Source organism: Epinephelus fuscoguttatus, linkage group LG2 (assembly GCF_011397635.1).
Source record: "Epinephelus fuscoguttatus linkage group LG2, E.fuscoguttatus.final_Chr_v1".
Taxonomy (NCBI): Eukaryota; Metazoa; Chordata; class Actinopteri; order Perciformes; family Serranidae; genus Epinephelus; species Epinephelus fuscoguttatus.
This window is the reverse complement of record NC_064753.1, coordinates 49,327,008-49,351,011: the sequence shown is the minus strand read 5'-3', so window position 1 is coordinate 49,351,011 and position 24,004 is coordinate 49,327,008. Positions and strand designations below refer to the sequence as shown.

At 42.8% G+C, this 24,004-nt stretch overlaps 1 protein-coding gene across 2 annotated transcripts in view; it reads right to left on the bottom strand.

Annotated features, from left to right (window-relative positions):
• The window catches only part of map1aa (microtubule-associated protein 1Aa), a 61,092-nt gene that overhangs the window by 23,179 nt on the left and 13,909 nt on the right, over positions 1-24,004 (bottom strand). The window contains exon 1 of one of the 2 annotated variants that reach the window (XM_049593217.1): positions 12,387-12,497. The exons of the other annotated variant lie outside the window; for it this stretch is intronic. The gene's annotated coding sequence lies outside the window, so the exon portion shown is untranslated. Of the gene's footprint in view, positions 1-12,386; positions 12,498-24,004 lie in introns of those variants that run through there. 2 annotated transcript variants of the gene reach the window in all.

Sequence of the window (24,004 nt, the reverse complement as noted above, 5' to 3'; positions counted from 1 at the left end):
ATTCCTGATTTGTGTCAGTCAACATCTGATCAAAGGAGAACTAAAAACATTTAAGAATCTGACAAAGAATTTGACGCCCACCTTTATAATTGAAGCACGTTTCTGTCGATACTCAAGAAGTACCGAAGACTTCTGGTGAGAAACTGGTTTTAAAAGCCAGATATTGTTCTAATTAGAGACTAGACCCCATGTGTATCAGTAAACATGAGCTTTTGATTTAAGGTTTTCATAAATTAAGATGTGTGTGTATGGGGGGGGGGGGGGGTCTCCTGTGCCTCTTGTGCTCATGGCCCATGATTCCTTGCTGCTCCCCTGTGGTGTCACAAAACACGGCCACTCCAGTCATCTAACAGAAACGCTCTGCATGTCTAAGGGGCCCATTAACCGCCTCGCTCTTCTCATTCCTATTTCAAGCTGTCCAAGGACAATCTCCTGTTAAGCCACTCGTGTGCCCACACATCATTCAGACTGTTATCATGGAAATGAATGTAGTCTGGGCCGCGGTGGCTCTTCATCAGGCTCAACACAACACACTAATAATGGAAGATTAACTGAGGGAGGAAGAGTGCTCGTAAAATTATGACCCTCAGTCGGCCCTGTTGGCTCTGAAGGATAAAGTCACTCCAGCAGCACAGATAGGAGGTGATGGTTGGTGCATTGGACCAGTACTGTTCCCCTGATAACTACTGGACAATTACTGGTTAATAACTGGTCTATACTGTACTTATAGGGTCTCTCTGACCAAACAATCCCAACTCAAGGCGCACTCACTAGCTTTCTCCAGAGCTTCCAACTGTGTCACAGTCTTCATCAGCCGAATTAGGCTTATTGTGAGGAAGATGGACCTGACGTGCAAGCTCAGTAGCTGTCATGATTTTATGAAATGATTTTAAAGGTGGGGCAAGCAAAAATGTGGTGAGTTCATTTACCAGACCACAAGTGAGACAAGAATTAACTATTAGCGAGGCGCCTTCTAACTCATCTGATAAAGTGTGTGCCTCATAGGCCTTGTTCAGACTGCCAGCCAAAATCTGATTTTTAGCCAATCTAGATTGGAACCAGATGGCTCTTATGAAGTCTGAACAGTCATAAATGACATGAAATCTGATTTTTGCAAACCAGATCGAAAACCACCTTTGGGAGGTTGTTTCAAATCGCATTTGAACAGATGTGTCTGAGTCTGAACAGCTCCTATATCATATGACTTCACAATGCACGCTAGATGATGCCTCTGCTCCGACGTCGTTGCCACAGCAACCTGTCAGATTAGTTAATAATGTGGCCCAGTCTGAACAGAGCTACATCTGTTCAGTCTGAACAGAGCCGAATCCGATTTGGACACTTGCTAAAAACAGTGTGGACAGTCAGCAGTCGAAAATCAGATTTGAGAAGGAATCAGATTTGAATCAGATTCGTCTGCAGTCTGAACGCAGCAATACTGACTGAAGCCTTTGCAGTGGCCCAGATTCAATTCCAACCTGCGGTCTTTTGCTGCACGTCTTTCCCCTTCTCTTCCCACAATTTCCCTTCTCTCTCCATTCGCTCTACAATAACTGCCTGGAAAACGCGAGATCGGGTGCTAGGTGCTACTCTTGTGCCTTTTTTGTGCCAGCTTTCAACAGCCCGGCGGCAGACTGCATCTGAGGTTGCTAAGCAACCTTAACAAGCATCGTATCGTTTACATGAAATCCTGAGTGCAGAGTGTGTAGGCCTATCGTTAAAAAGCAGACTTTGGAAATATGACTTTTGTATCTCATAATTATGATTTACTATCTTAAACTTTTAAGAAAAGATCTCATAACAAGACAACAGGTGTCGCACCCTGTTCTGTGAGCCTTGTGATTATGAGCTTTTACTTGATTTCAGGAGAGCGAGTTTTAAAGGAACTGTAGATATTTAAATTTCCATCTCTCCTCATGAAAAGGATTGTGTGAATCTGTCGACAGAGTGAGCCTTCAGTCTCCACTAATAAGGTGCACATGGACAAGAAGTCCTTGAACTGCTCTGAGTAAAAGAAAAAGAGGAAATTTTAACACTACAGATCCATTCAGCTCCATCTTGTGAAAACTGTTTGATGAGATCCAAACCCTTTAGAACAGCTACTAAATGGACCTTGTGGTTGTTTTGTTGCCAAGATAAAGTCTTATATCATCAGTATATGCATGCACGCGCACACACACACACACACACACACACACAGTCCTCTGCTAAATGTGTTTTGTCCTCTTTCAGCTTTACAAAGTAAGATGGTGCAGAAGAAAAGCTTCCCTCCACACTTGAGATGTCTGATAGTGAGTGGGTGTTTTACAGCATTAAGGAGTAAATGGAAAGCAGAGCGAGCCTACACACTCGTGCCTTCGGTGCATGATGGGAAGCACTTTGCAGGCGCTGCTGTCCGAGCCGGCAGCGACACATTCTCTGCCACAGCTTTCACATGCTGGCACGCCACCCAAGGCCGAGAGACATGTCAGCTGTGTGTTTGTGTTTATTTGTGGACATCATGGTAGAAGTAGACCATGTCCCATATATGTCACTCTGTGTGACTCCACGTTCTCCTCACGCTCGGGCTACACACACACACAGGGGTTAAAAATACAACAGGAGAATGTGGCCTGCGGTTGGTTGGTCAGCGTTTCCTCTGCTGAGATAACATCAAGTATGTCAGACAGAAGACGCACTGACTCTGGCCTCCTACAGGCTCATATTCTTCAATATAACTCCATTAAATAACTGACACACAACTTTAAGTACAACCCGTCAAAGGTTAGAGATAATTCTAAAAGCCCTCCTGCTGTGAGCGAATGGAGTCGAGCTGTTAAAGACATTTTTGGCTGCAGAAGCTCCTGTGAATAAACTAATTAGGTGCTGCTTCTGTTGTCTGGCAGGTCGCCGTTCGTTCGGTTTCCAGCTGGCAGCAGCTTTTGTTTATAACCTATAAGCTTGTTCATTTTGAGTGGCAGCATGATAAATGATCCCCGTCCTTTGTAACAAAGCAGTGAAGCTGCCCTCGTTATGACTGGTCAGAGTCATCAGAGGGTTATTAGTCACAGCAGGGAAAGCTGAATGTGAAGATAATGAGTGGACGTCCTGTAATTATTACCACATAAACAGTGGTAACTGCTGTTTGTTACAGGAGCGCTCTAACACGTCCAAATATGATCAATGTGGTGTTTATTCAGCAGAGATGCTTTAATTTAGGTTTTAGCTCCATATCTCTGGGGACTGTGATGTCAGTTAGTTGGTCTGTTAAACAAACAAGTATCTCAGCAACTGTGAAGAACTTTGGTAAAACATTCATGTTTTCCAGAGGATGAATCCTACTGACTTTGGTAACCCGCTGACTTTTCATGTAGCGCCATCAACTGGTCAAAATTTCCATTTGTCCAACTCTTCACTTCAGGAAGGTTTATCTCTAAAAGCTGTACTTTCTCTGGGAACTGCCCATTGGTTCGACATCCCATTGTTCTGACCATATTAAATTCATTGTTCCGAAGTCCGTTCCGAAATCATCATGATACCCTGTGGTTAAGGTCTGGTTAGGTTTAGGCACAAAAACGACTTGGTTAGGGTCAGGAAAAGATCATGGTGTGGGTTAAAATGAAAAAGAAAGTGATAAACACATAAGCCGTGAGCCTGCTCCGCCTCAAGCCGGTCGCGGCCGTTCAGCACCGCGGACAGTTGGACTAATGGGATGTCGAACCAATGACATGGACGCCTTTCTCTACACTTTATAGTTTAATGTTTACATGTTAAAATGAGCCGTCGTCACGATGACGTCATTTCATCACCTGGAGGTGCAGCTGCCTCTCCCCCACAGGGCTGTAGGCTCCATAGGAGTGTTAAAATGTGTTTGTCTTGTTGTGTTATTGGGAGCCAGAATAGAAGGAGTCATGGCTCAAAACCAGCCGCCACTGCCCGTCAACAAAAACAAAGACAACTATGGTTAAATGTGATAAGACCAAAGGACTGGACGGAGGCCATCATCAAAAATGCTCACATGTGCAGCGCACACTTCATATCAGGTTAGGGAAAAAGTATTTCCTGTTGTAGGGATGAATAAGGTTATGTGTATTAAGGGTTATCATGTCCACCTCATCAGAAACTGGGGAGGGATTAAGAGGAAGATTGGATTTCTCTGCAACGCTAACTTTTTAGCACATTAGCTAACGTTAGCTTCCATAGCAAAACAAACAAGTGTGGTCCTCCTTTGTAAGATTGGCTTCCTGTGACATCATCCATCCACTGAGTGAGAGCATACGGGTCGGCCAGTCTGGTCCCGTTGGTCAGTGTTTACTTATTCAAGTAACACTGGCGGTCCCGGAGAGTGAGTGACCTGACATGGTGCGTTGGTAAATTCAGTCTGACGCTCTACACTAAAATGAGAGCCCTGTTGGTGGAAGAAACGCAGCGTTATATTTCTACATGAATGAACCAACGGTTAAGTTAATCACACATTCACTCCGCTCGGCGCTCTGCTGCTCCGTCTCCACAGACAGAGTGTCCAGAGTGCGCTCTGCCACTCTGAGAGTGCGCTGCTCTGGATAACCCAACGCTACATTCAGACAGCGCTCCCAATTTATCAACGCTCCAGTTTGTGTCAGAGTGCGCTCCCACACTCACAATGAGTGTTTCTGAACGCACCACTCACATTATCTTCCTCCATCGTCTAAAACAAGACAACAGAACTTGCTAGCTAGTGCTAGCGTCATACTGTTTACTGGCAATAAAAGGGTCAATACATCCAGGTTGCCGTCAAACCAAAACAAATTTGCTTAAAGTTGCTTAAAAGCAGAGAGGTGAGCCCTTTCACATCGCTTTTTGGATTCATTGTAAGAAGACTGTACAGCCGTGCCAGCAGCTCTCTAGCCAGATCGTCTTTGGTTTGAAAGGTAACTTTCTCTAACAGCACTAACAGAGCAGACACACCAACTATGTGACTCTGCAGCAGAGGTGATGCTTCTTCTTTACGAGGAACATCACTGATTGGTGCATCAGTAAATCAGTGTTTCCTGTCCTGATCCATCACTTAACCCCTCGTCCATCCATCAGACCGTACAGACCAACACATACACTAAACAGAGCACATAAACGAGTGCAGAGCACCGGAGCACGACTGTAACTGCAGGAAATGAAACATTAAAGTGAATCATGACTCCAACCAACAGGAGCAGAGTTATAAAATAAAAGCATTTCCTCTGTGGGACGTAACTGTGACACGCAGCTGATTTGTACCTGCTGCTTTCACCGTCACATGTATTAACTCTGATGCAGCTCTCAGGTGAGCCTGGAGGGAAATAATCAAAGGACTGAATTAGAGCCTGTGGTGCAGCAGCAGCACTTCATGATATTAAAAGCTGTGTGGCTGCTGTAACAGTTTTTGTGAGTAGAGTTTGCTCACAAATTAAATCTCATGATGGTGTACCTACATGAACAGACACTGATCAGGTGAGGAAAAAAAAACAAATACTGTAGTTAAAAGCTGAATTCATATGGGCACGCTTGTTCGGACATGCTAACGTATAAAGATATTTAGGAGGACGATACAAAAATGTTCTTGCATGCCACCCTGTGACTGTTGAAGATTCATCAGGATCTTTGGTCTTAAAGACTGATGCTTTTGACTCATTAAACACACAGCCGATCCTCAGCTGTGTGTTGAAATGTTATTAAGGAGATTTGTCTGTGGTAAGACAAATCCAATCACTGAGATTAATATTTTGTTGTAAGCATCGTATGGTTCTGCAATTTGAATCTATTCACTTTGGGATTTTTGGTTTAATTTTGGATAAATTTAGCAACTCTTTGTGTTGTTTTGTTTGTTCTGATTTAATAATAATGCATTTAGAGATCATGTGACGGCCACTGAGGTTCAAGGCTGCTGTAATCTTTGTGCTATTAGACGATTCGAAATGACAGAATGTTCAAACATCATTGTGTAATCTTTCAAATAAATCATCCTCCACTGCTTTACTCAATTTAACTAATTCAACTTTTAATTAATGTGTCCTTATTTGCACGTTATCATAAAGAAGAGAACACTGCTCTCACTCTGCACACACAATAATGGGGGACCTTTAAAAGACATACCTAATTAAATGAGCATTTATGCTGTGCTTTGTTAGAAGGGTGCACTCAGGGTAATATGAAGGGGTGTGTGTGTGTGTGTGTGTGTGTGTGTGTGTGTGTGTGATGGTGACATGAACGCTCAGATCAGATCGTGGTCACAACTCACAGCATGAGCGAGCACAAACCGAGCTGTGTGGAATACAACCTCACAACGGTAAACATCAGACGAGCCTGGATTTAAATAAATGTCATTATTATCTCGAGCTTATCTTCAAACTTAATGATGTCACATCTCAAAATGTCACACACACCTCTATAAGATCCGCTCTCACCTGCTGCAGGAATAAACCTTCCCTCAGGTAACCAAGAAACAGCTTGTTAGCAGCAACGGAAACCAATTAGCACCGCCAACACCGAATATTCAGTTAAAACAACACCATGTTTTTTTCTTATTAACTGCACTTATTCGCCTGGCATCGTGACATCAAACAGATCAATCTAATCAGTGCTACATGAGGACTAACAGTTAGCCAATCAGCGCCAAGGGTGGACTAACTCGGTTGTCAGGTGATGCACTGGAACCAGTGAGGAGTAATGGTGACCAATGGCAACCTCTAGACAAGATAGATGCTGCTATCAAGGCTGTTCTAAATCGACATGTCTTCTCATATCGCCCGACACAGGAGTTTGTTTTTAGTTTTTTCCCGTTCCACTCTTAGCGCTAAAACAACTGTCCTATCGAAAGCTTGCTGGCATTTGCCGTCACCAACATTTTCCCCTTGTCTCAAAGGTAGTCAAGTGTACAGGCTACGTTACCTTTTTCAAAACACCTACCAGAGATCTCATCACCAACGATGCACGGCATGGCTGCAAACGGCGCTCAGGCTTTCTGATTGTGTTATTATTTTTCCAATCTATGATACAGAGTGTTATGCAGTATGGAATGGAGTGGGAATCGCCAGAGGACCCACAACACGATATTGCAATATGCTGAGTATTGCGATACACTGTATTGTTATTTATTACCTTTTTTTTCAGCTTCAAATTATTTCGCCAAAGGAAAACTTTGTCAACATCAGTTTTACCTCCAAAGATAAAGTTTTCAGTCTATTCATCGACTTTATTGCAGCAAAATGTGACACAGAGCAGACAGACTGCATACACCTGACAGACTGAACTGTGGGCAGATTTAACGCCCTCTGAGAGACAGATTAAGCGCAAAAAATATCTATGTACATGTAGACCAGACCGTAAAACCAGTATGTTGGCGTGGCTACACGTCACTGTGGACGTTAGATTCAGGCGTATATGTGGGTCTGTAGTGATTGGTTAGGGAATGGACACAATGTCAGACTGAAGATGGAAACATAACATAAAACGTCAACAATTCTGTCTGAGATCAGGTTACATGACTAACAAATCGACAGTGTGTTAGCCCCTCAGTACTTTCTGACTCCTTTAACCTACAGTATGTGGTCAGTCTATTGGTTCCTAACAAAGACATAAATCTTAAACATGGTCAGTGGTTCAGTGACATCCCAAGATGGCTGCTCACTGGAATTTTACGAAAATGTTACTTAAAAAGGGGGAAATAATCAACACATCGTCACTGTGACCTCGTCACATGTCCACGTTTGGTCATGGACTTTCCACGTCCACATATGTCGTCCAAGGTACCCTGGGTGTGTTGGTTGTTAATGTTCTGGGACGCCGTGTCAACTTCAGCCTGTTACATGCATTGTCTGTTTTCAAAATACACTTCTGTTTTCACAGGAAATGAACAGTTTGCATACAGTCTCTTTCAAAATATAAGCACTACGTCAATACACCACCTTGAATTGACTTTTTATTCCTTCAACAACAAAAGCACGTGGTTAGGTTTAGGAAAAAAGAACATGGTTTGTCTTTACAGTCTCACGGGAAGCAAACAATGGCCACCCATGTGTAAGCCAGTGGTCCGCCACCCCTCCCACCCGCCCTACTCAGACTTCCACCACCTTAACTTTCGTTGTTGTCCCACCACGTTAAACAATAACACCACCCAGCCACGTATCACGCCAGCATGAAAGAACAAACGGTTGTCGTCAGTGTCTAAAGCGCTGGAATTTGATGACTTCCGATAAAACCGTGTTGCAATGGTGCATTTGTTGGGGACTACTTCCAGCAGCGGATTAATCCACATCTGGTGCTCTAAGTATTTGTTGCAGCTGGAGAGTGTGTGTGGCATTGAGTCAAAATAAACTACAGTGTGTGTGTTCACGGTGATGAAGGAGCATGTCACCGAGAGCAGCCGTGTGGCTCACTGATGTGTTTGAATAGTTATTGGACAATGATGCAGCTCTGAGGCTCGGAGGAAACAAGGCGAGCACTTCATCTGAAGCATACTGACTCCTTCAGTACGAGCAACAAAGCACATTTTTGCTGTCTCATCCGTGGGTGTAGAAATTGTTCTGTTCTTCTTTTAGTCAGATTTGTGTGTGTGTGTGTAGTTGGATGCTGAAATCTCCAGAAAGACACACTTGCTCTGCCACAGCAGAAATGGAGGATGCATCTCCAGTAATGTCTTTTCCTTTTGCACTCAGCAGGCCTGTGCTGATCCTGAGCATCACACCGGCTGACTGAACGTAACACGACACGGGCGGGGGCCACACCTCTACCAAACCAGCATAAACGAGACTCTCCTTGTTGCTGGGCATCTCCACGCTCCACCCTGCCTGATCCCGCTGAGCTCAGCACTCTGCCTCATCCACCCTGAGGCATTGTGGGAGTTCACAGAGCACACTACAGGGTGGTGTGAGTGTGTGTGTGTGTGTGTGGGGGGAGGCAGGCTTCATGGATGTGTTGGCGTGTTTGTCTACAGGAGGATCTAATATCACAAAGAACACAATCTGATCTCGTTCAGTCGGCTCTGAAGAGACGAGGTCCTTCACAGAAACACGATTACAGATGACCCGAGCTGCTCGGCTTCGTCCTGCAGCTCAGCCTGCACACTGTACTGCCTCGGCTGGTGTGTAGGATGAAGATGGCTCAAGGACATTTCAAAGACAGCTTCCAGGACCAGTAATAAACCACTAGTTGGGTTAACTGGGTGATCTGGTTAGGGCTGGACAATACGTCAATATTATGTCAATATTATATCAATACCGTGATATGAGACTAGATATCGTCTTAGATTTTGGATATTGTGATATTGTCAGTGTCTTCTCCTGGTTTTAAAGGCTGTGTTACAGTGATGTAATTTTCTGAACTTAAAAAGAAAACCAGCACAGATACATTTTCTTGGCATCGTTTTTTTGACATCGCCAAACTGCTCTAGCTGCTTTATTATTTGCCTTTACTCACTTCATCATTATATCCACATTACTGATCTTTTTTTAACAAACATCTCATTAATATTTTGTGAATGCACCAATATTCAATCCTACAGTCACAGTATCGATATTGAGATATTTGGTCAAAAGTACTGAGACATTTTTTCAGCCCTGTGATAGTCTAGTGACCTGTTCATGGTGAACCTCGCCTCTCACCTAATGTCAGCTGGGATAGGCTCCACCCCCTGCGACCCCTAACAGGGCATGACATACCAGAGGCCTTTCCTTTAGAGGTAGTTAAAAAAATTAATGTTTTAGGATTTAAATGTTGTGTCTTTTATTGTATTTTCTGTTGGCTTTGCTGACAGCCAGCTGAGTTTACACGTGGAAACATAGTGCTTACTGCACACCCTCTAGTTTCCACTGGTTAGCTAACGTTGTGGATGTATGAAGAGACCTGGACACAGCGTTGAAGGCAGGACCCCATTCATCCCTTTGAAAGTTGCTCAGTGGCGCATGAAGCCAAAAAAGCTGTAATTCCATGGTATGAAATTAACCTGATGATCGGCACTGCTGTCACATCACTGGGCCCGTAGAGCAGGTGCACTTAAAGACTTCGTCTGGCCGAGCGGACTACTTCTGGTTTAGCACCCTGTTAACTTGAAAGGGGATAAAATGATTTAATCTCACGGCTCTTCTAGACTTTCCAAATGTTATCGGACTAAATGGATTAAATTCTGATAGTGGTCTCACAACACAATCCATCTTTCACTATTTGCTGACATTTTACAGTCTAAATAATTCATCTCTATTTTTCTTCCCCCCTAAAAATGATTTAAACAATTATTAAAGGGTTTGTGAAATAAATATATATCTTCGGTCAATCGACTTAATCCAATAACCACTTAATTGTTTCAACTATACTGAAGACGTCACCTTGGCTTTCTGGAATACTCTGACTCCAAGTCATCAAAAATCACCGCTTGGTCAGTGACTTCCGGCATCAGACACTGAAGAAAAAAGCCGTCCTTTCACATCGGCGTGATACACGGCCTCAGGAGGAAATGCGATGGAACAACAATTGAAGTTAAGGCAGCGGAAATCTGTCTAGGGTGGGTGGGAAGGGTGGTACTTTCACTAGCGTGGCTGATGTTCACTTCCTGACTGTAAAGCCAAACCCTGTTCTTTTTTCCTAATCCCAACCACGTTTGTTGTTGAAGGAAAAATTGTCAATTCACGGTGTTGTACTGACACAGTGCTTTTATTTTGAAAGAGACTGCATGCAAACTGTTCATTTCCTGTGAAAACAGAAGTGAATTTTGGAAACAGACAATGCATGTAACAGGCTGAAGTTGACACAGCGTCCCAGAATGTCAACAACCAACACACCCAGGGTACCTTGGACGTCATATGTGGACGTGGAAAGTCCACGATCAAACATCGATATGTGACGAGTGAGGGTGTGTTGTATTTTTCACTATTTTCTGACATTTTATGGATCCAATGATCAATTTAGAGGATACATTTAAGTAGTTTTTCATGGCAGCAAAACAACCGACAGTCTAAAACTCAAAGATTTTGGATCAGATACGATATAAAACAGAGAAATGCACATTTGAGACTCAAGTTTAAAACACTGGGAGCTGTGAATGTCGGGCATTCCTGTTTGATAAATGACGATGAGTCAATCATCAGATATGCCACTGACAACATGTTTTAATGTTTACCAGCGATCTCAGACAAACGTCACATGAACATCATGTAACTACAACACCACATAAATAGCATCTTCCGCCTTGCGTGCTTCTGGATCAAAACATCTGCCGGTCGTCTGTGTGTACCTTTCTATTTTTGGACATTTTTGTCTGGTCTGTTGCATAAGTGTGGGGTTATTCAGAGGGTGTAGTCTAATCCTAAGCCCTGCACAGGTTTCACACAAACCGATGCGGCCTGACCAGACCAGACTAGAGACTCCGAGTCTCAGCTGTTGCCTTCAGGTCAGAAGATGCGTCGCTTTTTTTTTCTACCACCTTAAAAATCAGGTCACCCAAATTTACTCAGCTGAATTGAGAGCATGCGAGTGAGCTGACAAATGAGCATAAACTGTGAACGTGAGTCAGAGAGGCTGTTTACACTGTGGCTGAAGGCCTATACACTACGCTCACCTCAGCACTGTAACCTGCACCATCATCCTGTGTGATAACACGGAGCAGTGCCTGGCAGGGCTGTGGCTGCACACAGAGGTCATGGACTCTGTTATTTTGGTGAATCTGGGTTTTTTACCAGCCCAGAGGACGTGTTTACATCCTGCAACTGCACATAAATTTTAAGGCCAAACAAAGAAATCTGAGGAACAAAATTAAGAGATTTTATAGAAAAAAAGGCTTTAAAGCATGATTTAAATCATCATGTAGGGTGACTACATTTACATAACATATATTTTGACATTTAAATGCAAGAATAAGTCACATTTTGCAACCTTTCTGTTTGCTGTAGTCACCTGAGGATGTGAGGGGGGAATCATGACCTCCTAAAATCCTGCCGTGCAGAACACTAGAAAGTACACACTGTGACTTAAATGCACCATATGCACGATGTCTCTTTGCTCCTACAGGGACATTTAAATCAGATTTAACGGGCCCTTCTTTGATATTAACATGTAAACATGCGGTGAAATTGATAATCATGAGCCATAATGTTACTCACATGATATCTGCTCCCCGCCTCTGAGCACACCGAGCCTATAACGGATCCTCAAATGCAGTTAATGTCAATATGAATTCCTGTTTTCATGCAGTCGGATTCCTCCAGTGACTCTGACCGATCTGCGCTGTGACGCTCCAGATTAACGACGCGCTGTTATAAAACGAGCCTCCGGTCCCGGTCTATCACCGCCTGCTTTCTGCGCGTCTATATCGTCACCCTCCGGCCGAGAAGAAGCGCATCTCCGCCGCCTGGTGTGCGGGGTGTGGGGCTGTGTGATGGAGGATAAACGGTGAGGTGTCTTACCGTCCTTCAGTGGAGCTGTGGATGGATGTGAGCAGAGGGAGGGGCGGTGATGCTGCTGCTGCTGCTGCTGCTGCTGGGCTGCGGATGAGGATGATGAAGGCAGGATCGGCCTGGTTCAGCTCAACACCTACACTCTGCTATCTGGTGCTGCATTCAGGAGCCCCTCGTACACTCCCGTTTCAAAGGTTGCAGCAACAATCACGTGAAATGGAAAAGGCTCTGGTTTTATTTAACAATCAAAGTCGACTTCTTGTAATCATAGGACGAGTTCCTGAGTGATGATGCCACGGTGATTTTTTGTAATGCAGGGCCAGAGCCAGGATTTTAGAAGTACTGAGGTCATGAGCCCCCCCCCCCCGCCCCACGTCCCCCTCACAATTAATTAAAATAAACACAATAATTTCTAAATATGTTTTTTATTAGCATACTTGGACCAAGCAGCAACCTCTGAAGCTAAAAATGAAGCCAACGCAGAAGTGCATAAAGTTGCAGTTCCTCTAACGGCCACTTGAGGCTGGCTCCTGAAGCCAATGAATCTGTACATAAAGATGGATGACACATCTCCACTCATCCCCACTGTGCAAAAATGAATGCAAAATATCTCGGATACAGTTGCCATCTTGTGTCATTTGGAGCCAGAGTCTGTGCAGTTGTGATGTACACACTGATGGAACAACCACTGGGAGCAATTTGGAGTTCAGTATCCAACCTGAGAATACTTTAGGTTTACATTTTATTAAAGCTAAATATTTACGTGCAGGGTCATTCGAGTGACAGGCTGTCCACAAACAGTGGGTGACGTCACTGTAGCTTCATCCATTGTTGTGTACAGTTTACGGCTTGGATGAACTGTCTAAATGGTGTTTAAATCCAACTCCGTCTCACCATGAAGTTGTCGAAATCTAGCGCTTGGTCGGAGACTTCTGGCGTCAGACACCGACATGGACATGTGACGAGGTCACAGTGAGGATGTGTTGACTCTGAATGCCAAAGCTTTAATTGGCTTTGACCATAGACTATATAATGAAGACAGATGACATGACAACTCCCAAAAGTGAAGCCAAACTGTTTTGAGTGCCCCCTGGTGGCTGGTTGCAGTACATGTTATAAACCCGCCCCCTCCATGTTAGATGGGATATAGACAAAAAAAAAACAAAGTTTCTGTCATTTTAGATAGTTCTTATCATGATGATGTTTATTAACGTTTAGTTTTAATGGTATTTGACGGTATTAAATGGGGTTTGACGTCATGTCAACAGCTTTGTGTGTCAATTGTTGTGCTTGTGATCATAGGTGCTGCTCTTGGTTGGCTGCAAGTTAAGCATGGAGGTCTCGCGCGTGTGTATGTGTATTTAATATTATGCTGGCCTAAAAAAGTAGTCCGATTTTAAAAAATATTGAGTCCAAAAATATTTAAAATCTTATAAAATACCCACCATGTTTATGTTTTATGACATGTAAACCCACCCCAGTAATTTATACTCTTCATTTGATAATACGTGGTGCAGCTGACTTATTTGCCCTCAAAATATGTCGTTTAAAGTGAGTACTGTTAATAAGTTATTACCTATGAAAGTAACCCACGGCTTCTGAATCTCTCATGGATGGCCTGGATTAAATAGTGTTATTTTAATTTTACAGGTAGATAAACTTGGCATTTTGCTGTAAGGTTGTACTGATCCACTGCCGTGTGACCGTGCAGGGCACAGGTGATGATTTAGAAATTTAGTTTATTAAAACAAATATTATTTTGCAGTGGGAACTGAGTGAATTGTCTTTTCTGGGAACGGGACTCTTCACACAGCTGTGACTCAAACAGCAGCTGCTGGGTGGAACAAACTAAAATAGACTCTGAGTTGTGCCAGCATGACCCACTGTAAACCATGAATCATAACATTTGACCAGCAGAGAGGACGACGTAGAAGCTAACTCATCGAGGTGGATGTCAGTGTTTCAGCTGCGCTCCCTGTCAAAGGAAGTCTAGACGTTTTTCACTTTGTACCTTAAATAACTGTTTTTTTTAGATCACACAGATTTATTTCCTTTGATACAAGAATAACTCACAAAGAGACGCAGAGCAACATGAACAAATATAATGAGACTGTCATTTATCAGCTTTATACCGAGGCTCATGGGTGATGAGAAACCTTCTCAAATAATGACTTGGTATCTGAAAATAAAGATTTAGTATTTTTAAAATAACAATAATGACTCAGTGTCTCAGGATAATGACATAGTATTCCAAAATAATGAGGAATTTTACTTTTTTGTATCATTTCTCAGTATTTTCAGACACTACGTCATTATTTTTTTAAACAGTTTCTTATTATTTTCAGTTTCTCATTATTTTAGGATACTCAGTCATTATTTTGAAATACTAAGGCAGTTTTGTGATAATAAGTCATTAATTTGTGAAAGTGTCTCTATTTTGATACTAAATTGTTATTTTGAGAAATTCTATCATTATTCTTAGACACTAAGTCATTACTTTGAGATACTCAGTTACTTTTTGTTACAGTATATCATTATTTTAGGTAAGGTCATTTTAAGATACTAACTCATTATTTTTAAAGGTTCTCTTTATTTTGAGATTTGAAGTTATTATTTTAAGAAATAATGAAAGTATTTTTGAGAAATTATGTCATTTTTGAGGTACTAAGTAATTATTCTCATAAAGTTTTTCATTATTTGAAGATCTAAGTCATTATCTTGATATATTACTGTTGTAGTGCTTTTGGTAACACTTTACTTGAAGGGTGACATGACACTGTCATAACTATGACATGAGTCTATCATGAACTTGTCATAAACATTATGTACATGTCATAAACGTTTATGACTGCTGTCATTAAGTGTCATTCGGTTTTTGTAATGACAAGTTGGCATTGTTTGGGTTGTCTTGATTATGACAAGTTGACATTAATCAAAGCGACGTTACCAGAAGTCGTCTTTGTCATGACAAGTTGACATTAAATTTGTTTGGGATGTCCTTATTATGACAACTTGACATTAACCAGGATGACATCGCCAGAAGATGTCTTTGTCATAACAATAATAATCATTATGTCAACTTGTCATAAACACAAAAAGAGATGCATTTCTTGTTAATGTCAACTTGTCATGACAAAGACAACTTCTGGTAATGTCGCTTTAATTAATGTCAACCCAAACAATGTCAGCTTGTCATTACAAAAACCAATGGCAGCAGTCATAAACGTTTAGGACATGTACATAATGTTCATGACAAGTTCATGACCGTGTCATGTCACTCTTATGAAGATACCTTCAAGTAAAGTGTTACCGTTTATTTTTTTGTTTTGTTTTTTGTGATACAAAGTCTTTTTTGAGATACTATGTCATTATTTTGAGACACTAAATCTTTTTTTTTTTTAATCATAAAGTTTCTCATTATAATGAATCACAGGATCTTTTTTTCATCACACTGTATTTGTCAGAAATGGTCTTCCATAACTTTCACACTGCTGACTGGGACAAAAGAAAAGTTTCACCTTCAGGTCTGATTATAAAAAGGTATCCTATTTAAAAGGAGCGTTGCCAGCGGTTGCCATGGCGTTTTAAAAACCGGCTGTGTAAAAAGCCTGTTGGTGAAACTGGAGTGTATCATATCCAGTGTGTTGAAGCAGCACTGATGCAGCATCATCTCAGATGACCGGCAGTCTCCTCTAAATGTCACACAGCTGTTAGCAACACAGCTCGACTGCCCGGCCTGCCGCACCCTTCTCTCCAGACGTGCTGCTTTTCTCTCCCCTGAATGTCTCAGATATTCCGGCTCTCCTCCCTCCTCCATCCCTTACATCACTCTCCCGTCACACACATACACACACACACACACACACACACACACACACACACACACACAGAGCAGCTGGTCAAGGTCATATTTGTAGACGTATGTGTTTCTGTAAAGGTTGTGAAGTATTTCCACCCTGACTGGGAGCTTTAAACTTGAGCGGCTCTGTCCTCAGTGAGCTGTGTGGAGCTGTGTGGAGCTGGTCATATAAAAAGTAGCAGCAGTTTTCTGCTGTTAAAAATACATTTGTGTGTGAGTGTGGTGTTTGAGCCCGAGGCAAGACAAAGCATGTAAACACTGTATGTATAGTAAAGAATCAAAGAGGCCTCGTCCCTTACAAGTTTCAACAGTTGAATCTGATCGATGTAAAAACTACACACCACTCAATAACTCAAATTCAGCCAAAATCTGCAGCAGCAGAAGCTCAAATCTTCAGCCATGTTCAACTGCACAAGTTTATGGATGGCATACTGAAATATCTCAGCAAGTACTGAGTGGATTGTCACAAAGGCATCCGTTGTTCCCACAGGAAGTGATTCTCTGACCTTTCCTCTGGTGTCACCATGTGGTTCACATTTCTGCTTTGGAGCGAAGCACTTCAACAACTATTGGAACGATTACTATGAAATTAGGTGAACACTCACTGATGTCCACCCTCGGGATGAATTGCAATAACTTTGGTGATCATAAATCATTGTTTTGCTCAACATTCGCAAGAGAAACAAACAGCGGGCTCCTGGGTAAAAGGCCAGGGTTTGTTGGCAGCTGCGTTACAAGCTGATGCCATCCAGTGGCATACCATGCCGCTGTGAAAGGTGTTGTATTGTGCTGGTGTCTGACACCAAAATCACTGGCAAAGCGGCGGTATCTGACGAGTTGGGAGTGAAAACAAACTGGCACACACAGTGATAGGGCTAACTGTTAGCATCACACAGCTAATGGATATTAACAGAGTTGAGACATTTCGTTTTCAATGTGAGTTGTTGTTGGGACTGTTTAAAGCTCGGTGTTGGTTGTTACCCACTGCTGCTGCGTTCAGCCAAGTTTAGTCCAAAGATTCGCAACAAGACGAGTTGAAACAAGCAACTACTGTCAACGCGCCGTTTTGCAATGTTCTAAAAAGCTGCCGGTTCACAGGAAGTGACCACCATGAGACGGCGCATCATCTCTAGTCAACAACTCTCTGTGCTTCTGATCTGTAACGTTGACAGGAAGTGACCACCATGAGACGGCGTATCATCTCTAGTCAACAACTCTCTGTGCTTCTGATCTGTAACGTTGACAGGAAGTGACCACCATGAGACGGCGTATCGTCTCTAGTCAACAACTCTCTGTGCTTCTGATCTGTAACGTCGACAGGAAGTGACCGCCATGAGACGGCGTATCGTCTCTAGTCAACAACTCTCTGTGCTTCTGATCTGTAACGTCGACAGGAAGTGACCGCCATGAGACGGCGTATCATCTCTAGTCAACGACTCTCTGTGCTTCTGATCTGTAACGTCGACAGGAAGTGACCGCCATGAGACGGCGTATCATCTCTAGTCAACGACTCTCTGCGCTTCTGATCTGTAACGTCGACAGGAAGTGACCACCATGAGACGGCGTATCATCTCTAGTCAACCACTCTCTGTGCTTCTGATCTGATTTGCAGCTTTTCAGACTTATTTTGTGGCTCAATATAATTTGTAGCTTCTTAAAATCTGAATGAGGATAGTGATAGTGAGATACTGGCTACAGTGATGAAACAAAACCAGCATCAGATGGACTGTATTCATAATCAATATGCCACAATAATATAAATAACCAGCATCAATTCATCAGTCAATGAGAATGTGTGTGTGTGGGCGGGGCATAAGCACATACAGCCAGCAGCAGCAGCAGCGACCCACCGTCTGACACGGCACACCGTGAGGACGGAAACAGAGGGTTCCGTTGGCGACGGAGCACCTGCTGCAGCTAGCCAACACGTCGTCTGCAGTCATTTTGACTTGACCAGTGGACTTCACTACAAGCTGATTGGCTGTTGAAACAGGTGACGTGCTTTAAAACCAGCTGCCGACCATTTGACCAGCTGAGTGTCAGGTGACACCATCAGTCGGCTCAGACCGGACAGTTCACACCACTGTTTCTCTGCAACGTTCTAAAACGTTTTTGTCTCGTTGCAAATCTTTGGTCTGAACTGGGCTTTAGCTCGTGCTAACCGGGCAGACGTTGAACCTGCTGCTAGCCAGAGCAGAACTGCTCAGGTGACGGCAGCAACATAAAGTTTACTGCTCCAGGGGGGGTCGGGAGGGTCTGGTATCAGACCCCCGCTGCACAAAAAGATTGAATGCAGGTATCGTTTGGTTTGAGATGTTTTGATGCTACTTGGTGCTGGGTTATTTTGGCAGATGCTGATACTCAGCCCTACAAATGACCGATGATTTAAATGTAAGTATTACCAGATTAATCAGTGGTGAAAATGACAATCAGTTGCAGCCATAATACGGTGTCAAATATATTTTAAGATTACTCATCCTGTCCCCATCATTTCCTGTAAGTGATTGGGGAGGGACAGAATCTTATTAATAGCTACCTTTTTAATCACATCACCCTCAGTGACCTCATGAACTCCTCCCTAATCACATTTTTATCAACATAAACTGAACATAACAAGCTCCTAAATGATGGACTCCACTGCAGTGAGGCAGATCGTAATGAACTGGTAACTCAGTGTATTTGTCCTCCGGCCCAAGGACATTACAAACATCCCTACAGACTCTCCTCTTTCACTGTGCAGCTCTCATTACAGTAATTTCACATTTTTTAGTGCATGTGTGTGTACTCCTCACACACGTGTTGGCATGTGTGTGTGTTGGGTCCAGATGAAAGGCTGTGGAGCTGGGGACCCTCCTTCTTGATGTACAGCCCTGACTGCAGAGGCTCAGATCAATAACGGCTGCTGAATTATTAATCAGCGCACGTTCTCTTAAACCGCGCCCAGAACAAATGCTGGAAATTTTTAAGGCGTGTCATTAAAATTTGAACTCCTCATTAGATAACTGACGGGGACACAGATTGCACGCCATCCCTGCGGGTTATTATCTGAAGCGCATTAATCAGTTTCCTGTTGGTTGCTGTGACTTTGCACGTATCGCTGTTCGAGGCACGTCTCTGTGATTCGCTGAATATCTGAGTCTTGTTCAGACACAAATCAATGGATGAAACAGATCAATGTGAGATAAGCATGTGCAGTGTGGGGGAGAAACTCCTGCTGGTGGTTCAGCATCATTAAATCCCCAACAGAGGGAGAAACTTTTAAAGATTACAGTAGAGAGAACATAAAAATTACAGTATGGGTTGTGAGTGTGGTTAATAATGTAGCAGTGCAGTGTTCAGACACAGGAACTACGCCTGCTGACGCTGCAACATTATATTACTGCCCACTCATGATGCATCTGCCTCCATTACTCTGTGAATATTGTTTGCTCTGCCCTTTTTCCCCTCTCTGTCTCCCTGCCAGCATGTCTGTTGTGTGGAGAATGTAACAGCGGATATTATACCTGTGTGTGTCCAACGCATGTGTGTGTGTGTCTTTAATATTGCTGCTCAGCTCCCTGACAGCCTCTTCTCTGTTGCAGCCATCACTCATATCTGTCTCTGCCTGTCAGCTTCAGCCTGATGTTGCGTCCGTCACGCTCTGTGAACACCCACTCAGCCTCTGGGTGTGGGCTCGTGGGGAAATCAAGTGGTGTGTCACACGAGATGTAAGCGCTCCCTTTATTCATCAGCTACTGTAATTAGGGAATGAACCACTGAAGTTGTTAGTGATGTTAGCGGTGTGGCTCTGGGGATGCTGGTCTGTTTACCACTTTGGTTCAGACTGACATATGTCAACAGCAGTGAGGTGGATTACTGTGAAGTGTGCTGCAGATATTCATGGTTCCCAGAGGATGAATCAACTAGGGCAATAGTCGTCATTTAGGGCCATTAGTTGACTAGTCACCCTCATGTTTATTATTAGATTATTTTGGGCGGGGCAACACAACGGTTTGAATTCAAGGTCTGAGAGAGAATAGTATCACTAATAGTCAAATCGACGGTGTACCTACGGTGTAGACTCTGCATTGACATAGACCCTACGCCGTAGCCTGACGTGCACCTCCCCAGAAATGTAACTACACATCGGGCAACACAGACCTCCTGTTTATTTCTGTAAGCTGAACCAGTTCCCTCAGTGGAGACAAAGCTTTTATTTACTTTAATTTCATAGATAAGAAACAATAAATTGTGAAGACAATAAAGCATCCTCTGAAATAGCATTTTAAGTCCTATGTGTGATTTATCCTGGCTTCATATGAGCAGAGGAAATCTCTGCTAGTTGCTAGGCTAATTTATACAATGCAAAATGCCATAGGCTTGTGCTAATAACATTAGCATGTAGTATTTGTTTGGAAAACGTGTTTAGTATAAGACAGTTGTTTTGTCCGTGAACCTTGTGAGTTGTAATGGAGCTGAATTTTGTAACATTACCTTTGTTACATGTTGCTGTTGTCCCTGGCTTCATATGAGTAGAAGAAACCTCGGCTAGCTACTAGGCTAATTTATTCAATGTAAAATGCCATTGGCTTGTGCTAATAATGTTAGCATGTTGTATTTGTGGGGAAAATGTGTCCAGATAAAGACAAGTGTTTGTCTGTGAATGCTGCGAGTTATAGTGAAGCTGATTTGTGTACTTGTGTTTGAATTTGTCGCTATTAAGCCATGTTTAATGTGTGTTTACTGTGTGTTTAACGTGTGTTTAATGTGTGGTGTTAACTTGTGAAGCCTGGTCAGTGGATTCATATGTGACTATAACAGCACATTATCTGACAGAAGACAGGAGACTGCTGTCTTGCGCCCACAGTTCAGTCTGTCAGGTGTATGCAGGTGTTATGATGGTGTAGGTCAGTCTGTCTGCTCTGTGTCACATTTTGTTGCACTAAAAATGATTAAAGTCGATGAACAGACTGAAAACTTTATCTTAGGAGGTAAAACTGATGTTGACTGAGTTGTCCTTTGGGGAAATAATTTGCATTTGGAAAAAGGGTAATATATCACAATATGTTATCACAGCACTCAACATATCGCAATAATATCATATCATGGGTCCTCTGGTGATTTCCACAGCTAGTTCACAGCGGGCAAGTCGGTCAAGTTGTGGGAAAAATCCCTTTTCTGTTTTTTTGTGTGGATCACATCCAACATGAGTTTAAATTTTCTGAATGTACCTTCTGCCTGCAGGTTCATCAACCTTTTTATGTGGTTGTGTTCCTCTATTTACAGTTCACGCAGTATATGTATTTACTTCCTGCCCTACATCTGAATTGTGTGCGTCATAAGTCATAAGCAATTGTTAGTATGTTAACAAGTTAAACAAAGGTGGTTAAAATTGTAAACACTGTACCTGTTAAACATCAGCAGAGCCAAGAGCTGCTAACATGGCTGTAGACTTTGCAATCAAATCCCAAAGTTTTCCGGGCTGTTTCCATGACAACCTTTAATTTTCTTCAGTAATTAAACACCTACACGTTGCTGCGCCTTTGTCCAAGGCTGGACTTTAGACAGCGAAGTAACTGAGCCAAGGCTCCAGACTCCCAGAGGCCCTGATGCCCAAGGTTTATCATACATCAGCTCTGCGATAATTAAATTCTGATTTGCTTTGGGATGTGCAGCTTGTATAAAAATTTAAAGGTGCCCCGTGGCGTTTTCTTGTAAGAAAAAAAGACGCTCTGTATTTCTCAACACACACACACACTCTGCATCCTCCAGGCCTCATAAAGGGGTTGAATGCAATGTCAGAATATCAGAAGCTGACAAATCTTTTGTTGGCTCATTGTTATGTTTCTGTGCTGCTGCCACAAACCACTGGTCAGCCAACCATCGTCACCATCTACAAGTATGTGTGTTGCATCACTTGTATGCATGTACATCCTTGTGCCTGTGCTAGTAGAGCAGAAGATACAAACAATATTGGGACCTGATCATCAAAACATGGCTCCTTAGCACTACTAGTGGCCAAAACTCCTCAGGGCACCTTTAAACAACATGATATCATATATGTGCCCAAACCAGTCATTTCTGTTGATATGGTGCTGACATGATACATATTCTGAAGCAGGTGGTTATTTAAACAAATTAACGGTACACCAATTAAGTCGAGGCTGATTAGTTTTCCAAGATATAGACGGCTGGTTTCTGGGTTCCTTTGCCAAATGTAGTAATTTGCCCTGTGTATACTGTGTTCAGCTGGCACTTGAAGAGGGCAGGGTTAATGATACACACAAAGCTAAACAGTGCTAATCACTAGTTTAAAGGTAATGTGGCAGGTGCACATTACCAGTATAGCCTATCAGGTCAAATTTGCATTTGCATTAACAACTGAAAGGACATTCGTAGAGCGCATACCTCTGCTGATAACATGTCATTGTGTACCCCTCCCCCTCCCAAGGTAGCTTCAGTGACTGTTAGCTAACCCCCACTATCACTGTTAGCTCTGTTAGCACTGTTAGCATTAGGGTGCATGCCCACTTCATGCAAACAATTTGTCCCTGCTCCACTGGGGGCTGCACAAAAGGGTGTTTCATCTCCAAAAAGCAGCAGTACAAAACCAAACATTCTACTTGAAATAGCAGACTCACATGAATAATATTTTGTAACGAAGACATTTCCTGAAGAGCTACTGCTTTGCATCTATCATTAGTATTTCCTGGTTGTACAGCCAGGTGTGTTGCATGCCAGGGAAGCACAGAGTTTTTTGATCATGGTCATGGCGTCAGGGAAGAAAACAGTGAAATCATCAATGCGATTAAGCTACCTAGCTCTGCTTAACGGCCTCTGGATGCAAGTTGTCTTGAATGTAAGTAACAAAGGCAAGAACAGCAAAAGGAACGCGTGGACTCAATGAGTGAACTGAACAGCTGATGCCTATGCACGCGTCACTTAGATCTTATTGATATCCAATGATGTGTCTTACTGGAGAGCCACTTTGAACCCTGTTAGCTCTTTAGCACTTAGCATCTTAGCTGCCGCCATTTTGTCTGAGGTGAGAGCTGTGTGCATATATTACAAGTTTAAGGAAAACGAAAAATAGTTTGTGTAGCTGCCCTGTGATTTGGATCCGTTACAAAATGTATTGGGTCCTTCTTTGGCCCCTACTCCACCCTTTCACCAAGTTTCATGAAAATCAGGTCTGTAGTTCTTCCGCAATCCTGCTGTCAAATGCACAAACAGCACCAAAAACATGACCTCTTATAAAGAGGTAAAAATGGAAACAATATAAAAGAGAAATAGATAGAATTGGAAAACAACGTGTCAGCCTATAGTTACAGAAGCATCTCGTTTAGTCACTAACACCTTGTGTTCAGTAACTAGAGCTGGGTAAAATGTAGAACTCAGCATCACAACATTAGCTAAGATATTTTCCCGTTATCGTCACGTATCATAAAAGATGTCACAGAGAATAAAGTGTGTTGAAGTCTGCAGACAGTGTTTGACTGTAATCATCTCATAATCGTACTCCAGTGAAGGACAATAAACAATATTATTGAATTACTGCCACCGAGCTTTACTGCCCACTACATTTCCCCTGAGCCTTTGTGATTCCTCCAGCTTTTGTTTACCAGCCATCAGTCTGCAGCCGAGGTCCGCTGAGTCTTTATTAATTGCACCGTGTGGGCGACAGCTGCATTCATGGAGGCCATTACTGCCACCACCCTCCTCCTCCTCTCCGGGGATGAAACGTGATCTTTCATGTTGCCAGACTGTCCCTGAGCCTCGTCAGTCAATC